Here is a 5,486-nt window from a genome sequence, read left to right as displayed (position 1 = left end):
TACCTCGATAAATAATTAAACCACAATTGTCCAGTGCAGTTAAATTTAGATAGTTTCCTTGAGCAAGTAGTCTGGTGTAACACTAACACGAGTATGTACGTACCTAGTATACTCTGAATCACCTGGCTGTCCTGATTTATCCTCTCAACGTGAGTCGAGCTAATTTCTATATCGAGGTCATCGTGGCTTCTTCAATATTTGGGTAAATATTTATCTTTTACTATTTTACACAAATTATTGCGGGTAAGGGCGTGATTAAATAAAATACAACACGTTCATATAATAATTTATTTACGCATCACATTTAATTTGATGAATAAAATAAAACATCGATTTACTGTACGTTAAAGATAAAAAGATGATTTTGTGCAAAGAATTGACATTATCTTAAGTGAAACACAGCCATTGATTAACGCCTACATTTATACACATTTAGAGAAATTCTTACTTGAGGCCAGTCGGGGCGCAGGGGCACAAAGCGTTATTAAACGTGACTGGTTGGGGTTCGATGCCCACTCGAAAAAATGAAATATTAATTTTTTAAAAAATCAACTTCACGCTCTCAACGCCTGAACGGAGTGTCTTAACACTATGTTCCCTCTGCCTACCCTACACCTGCTGTGTGCGGATACAGGGTGGAGCTCGAATGCGTTTTTAAAGGAACTAATAGGCTACAACATTTTCGAAGATTAGGCCCAAATGTACTTTTACTTAATACAATACACAATCTTATATAGTCTCGGAGCATATCTGTATATTTCGTTACTGATCATGGTAAGTATAGATTATAATTAAACAATGTTTTGAAATATACAAATTGCTCAATAACTCAAGGAATATTGAAAACTATACAAAAGTCTTCTGAAAGCTGCAATTTTAATATGATTCAGTACGCACACCTTTATACATGTCATTTCTTTATAATTGACATAAAAAAAAATAAAAAATTATATTAAAAAAACATAATAAATTCAATTGTATTAATGATTAGCGGACGCGCGCAGCTTCGCTAGCTTATTTAGGGGTGAATTCTAATAAACCACGAAACATGTGTTCAATGAAATATTTTTAAGAGTCTAAAAGAGTCGGTGGTTTAAGAGTCGGTGGCGATTTAAAGATTTTTCCATATAAACTTTCAGCTCCTTATTTGCACCCTTAGGGGGAGAATTCAAGAAAACCATGAAACCCGTGTTCAATTAAATACCTTTAAGAGTCTAAATTTCAAATTTTATAAAAATCTAAATTAAATTTTTTTTCCATACAAACTTTCAACGCCTATTTCCCCCCTTTAGGGTTAAAATTTTTCAAAATCCCTTCTTAGTGGATGTCCAGATTACGAAAGTAAACATCTGACCTAATTCCACGTTTCTACGCACAGCGGTTACGGCTGTGCGTGCGTCTTACCTCAGTCAGTGAGGACAAGTCATTTTATATATATAGATTATTTCAGTTTTTGTAAATCTAGTATTTTTTAGTGTTCTTTTAGAAGCTTTTAGATAAAGTATGACCTATTTCCTCTGACCTGTGCCATATCGTGTGATCGACTGTTATGGCGGCAGCTGGCGACAGATTTGAATAAAGAAATATATGACGTATTACGTAATATATATATTTTAGTATTTTTATTGAATTTACTTCCGTTAGTGCATTTCTTTTACGGACATTAATTAATTAGAATTTTATCAAAAAAATATATGATAATAGTATATATAGTTGAGGAAAATAAAATAATTTAAATTCACAAAATGAAAGCTTAAACTTCTTTAACTCATACCTAAGCAAGTAAATTCTTTGAACACTTTATTCAACGTAATCTTCAGTTAATTAAAATGCAGGATAAAGACTAGAATTTGAGAGTAAAAGTTAAATTACAATTTAATTATATTAAATTACATTATCATATCATTTATCTAATAAAGTATTTATAAACCTATGTTTTTAAAATATTTCATTTGTTTAATGATGATGACGTTTTGAAATTTACAAAAAAATAATAATTTTATACCTACTATATTTTTGATCTATTCATGTATCTATCTATACATTGAATAAAATTCAGTTACGATCTCTAACAGTATTCCTTACACAAAAGTGTTTTTTGCACTCAGTGTGGTTCCCATATCGAATATTTTTAGGACTCTTTCGAACTATTTTGGTTTGACGCCATTCTTTTATCTACACTTATTCTAATATCATTTAATATATATTTAAACCAAGAGTCATAAGCTCATAGGCTTTGCTATTTGTCTAAAAGTCCAGATCAGAATGATAGTAAAGGTTATGTTTTCAACGAATGTACCTGCAACAAAATAATAATAAATATTAAATTATTCATAAGACCTAATTCTTAATTCATAAGCCGCAGTGGAACTGCGTCAGACTACATACATCATGTTTATGGGTAAACAAGATATTTTAAAGTATTCCGATTCAAAACAAGTAAGCAAAATTTATATATCTCATAAATGTTAAACCGCCGCTTGAAGCGTGTGTTGTTATATTGCAGAGTATTTTTTTTTTATGGAAAAAGGACAAGGCAAACGAGCGTTCGGGTCACCTGGCGGTGATCACCGCCGCCCACGACCCCGTGCAACCCCAGAGGAGCTGGGGCAACAGGTGCGTTGCCGGCCTTTGAGGTGGAGATAGACGCGCTTTTTGTTGGTACCCGTACCGTACCGACCTGAAAACACGGGTGGCGCGTGAAAGGAAATTTCTACGAAACCGCCATTAGTGGAGTGCCATGTATTCAGGTGGTGTGAATGATATTTAAGTTTGTGACGTATTGTGCAGTTAGGAAATTCGGCGGCAGGCGTCAGGTCAAACAGTTCCTCAGAACACTCACCATGATAAATGTGATAGAGATCGCACAGAGAGGAGACGTCTCTACGCAGAGCCAAAGTGTTAAGCCAATTTTGGTTGTTTGTACCAACAATGTTCTGCATTTCAGACTAAATAATTATGTCTTAATAATAAACATATTATTGATCATCCTATCCTATATCTTATAAAACAAAGTCGCTTTTCGTGTCTGTCTGTTGTTTCTAACTCTTCTTCTTCTAAACCACTCAACGGATTTTAATGCGGTTTTCACCATTAGGTCGAGTATTTTTCGTAGAAGGTTTATATATAGTTTATTATTTGTACATTCTTATGTAAATTAACATAAATACGATAAATATGTATAAAGTCCTACCCGTTGAGACACTTTCGCGCATGCGCTGCTTTAATGGTAAGTACTACATGAAAATTATGTAGTGCAGTATTCTTCCTTTTAATAAGATCTACAAAAAAGTCCGCGACGGCATATTCGTATCTTTTAAGAATAACGTGTAGTGATCATTTTTCTGTCTAAAAATAATAATTTCAATATATTTTTTATTGTGAGTCATATTTTTCCATGATGGTATTAATCCTTATCCTTTAAAATACTTTATTAATTTTCTACGTTAAACGAAGATAAAATTTGCATTTTCCACTATTTCGAAATTGCGAATAGTTTTACAGAAAAACGCATTTAATTGATGACACATCACGCCGTTGACACCTCGGCTGTATCGAGTCCTGTTTTACTTACGCCTTACTCTCAGCATATAAATAAGTACATTAGTTACGTTGGCCATTTAATGTAGATCAAAACTGTCTTTTACTGTTTTTCAATTTAAAAAGTACTTTAGAAGTTGTTACAATATCAAAGAATCCTTGCTACGAAACGGCTTATACAAGCGCGTTCGCCTGCCTTACACGCATCGGTGGTTCAGTGGTAGAATGCTCGCCCGCCACGCGAGCGGCTCGGGTTCGATTCCCGGCCGATGCATTCTATTTAATATTCCTCACAGGCAGCCACGTCGTGCTTGCTTTTCATCAGGGACAGAATACCCTCTTCAGCATTAACCACAAGCTCGAAAAAAAAATCCCGCCTGCCTCTATAGCATAGATAGCCTCTATAGCGAAGATTTAGATGCGTTTGCACGTATTGGATAATTGGAGTTGAATGTATTATTTCAGCGTGATATATTTGGTTTCATTATTTTGTAGTAGTTATTAGTAGGTAGGTTTTTGTTTATAATTTCTTCCGTTTAAAAATAGTAATTTAACTATCTAAAAATAATCATTTAAATATATTTAAAATTACGGTGCCTACTAAAAAATCCTTACTGTGTAAAACAATTGGAAAATCCTTATTGAAACTACGAAAATGCGGATTGCATTAGGATTTAATTAATTTTCACATTATCTTAAGTGCTTTGCAAACATACATATTATGAATAATCCAGTAGTAAAAGCGGGCGAAGCCGCAAGAGGGTCGCTAGTTTATATATAACTTCATCACTACATACCTCCATTAGAAACATATTTCGACAATTCCGTCCGCGAGTACACCGTGACGGTGGCGGCCGCGTCCCTCACCACGGGCGGCTCCACAGGCAGGGTCGCCTCGCAGCGCACGCGCAGCGCCCCGCTCTCGGCCGCCGGCACTGCCACGCGCAACACGCGCCAGGACGCGCGCAGCCCGCCAGGCTGTGGGGCACTTAGCTCGAGACGTTGCCAGGGCTCCGTCTGTAAATTTTGTATATATAAGTACAAAAATATATGAACGGTGGGTCATCAACCTCTTCTTACATGCTCTCCAGGGCACCTTCCTCTAGAATCATCGATATTGTGTTCTCGAAGTTCAACCGAGGTCTTCGCGGCAGCATTCGCTGCCGTAACGCAATCGTTATGATATTCAATGTGTAGGTTAAATTGCTTAATTACAGCGGACGAGACAGACTTGTTAATACACACATATTAATTTGATTCTGTTTGTATAATAAAAAAGATCATTTTTAATCATATAATGTGCCTTTCAATTCACAGTCCACTATAGTGCCCGGAGTCGTATAATAACGTTCAATTTACTTCAACAATGCCGCTATATCAAGACGCGCCGATATGTCCGTCTGCTTGTGTATGGGGGAGAGACTAAACAACTATTTTAAATGTTTTTATTTATTGTACATATTCATGATATACCACAAACATTTTTTTCTTGTTTTTGTAAAAATATAACAAAACTAGTATGTGCTGTTAAATCATTTTCTATTGAATAGACAATAACTATGTACCTATCTTCTTCAATAGTGCAACATTTAATAACGTTAATTGAAATATTTACAATAGAAATTATACATTTCGATGAAATCACATGGATTTTCAATAAAATATATTTTATATATTACATGTTTTATTTTCATGTTAACAGGAGTGTAGAACTTCAAGAATATGAGATTAATCCTATAAGTGTGTAAAAGTATTGAAATTATATAATCAGCATTGTAACTCTACGTAGCTCATAAGAATAAGAAATTCTCTTATAATAACTTTTAATAATCTCATTACGATTCGTTTTGCTTAAACTAGCGAGATGTACTTTAATTATTAATCTTATTTCTTTCCTTATTCATTTCCGCATGAAGGGTTCATTTTCCGCAGCAGCTGGGTGAGGG

General features: G+C 34.7%; 1 long non-coding RNA gene across 1 annotated transcript; it reads right to left on the bottom strand.

The window, feature by feature from the left end:
• Window positions 1–274: 274 nt before the first annotated feature.
• LOC146531750 (uncharacterized) lies at window positions 275–5,160 on the bottom strand. The gene is made up of 2 exons (XR_014878802.1): window positions 4,338–5,160; window positions 275–2,299 (listed from the first exon to the last, which is right to left on the bottom strand). It is a non-coding gene; the product is annotated as an uncharacterized LOC146531750 (long non-coding RNA).
• Between the last annotated feature and the right edge of the window lie 326 nt (window positions 5,161–5,486).

Source organism: Heliconius melpomene, chromosome 15 (genome assembly GCF_056956725.1).
Source record: "Heliconius melpomene rosina isolate 202511_hmr_F chromosome 15, ASM5695672v1, whole genome shotgun sequence".
Lineage (NCBI taxonomy): Eukaryota > Metazoa > Arthropoda > Insecta > Lepidoptera > Nymphalidae > Heliconius > Heliconius melpomene.
Note: the sequence above shows the minus strand (reverse complement) of the source record. Positions and strands in the feature narration are given on the sequence as shown.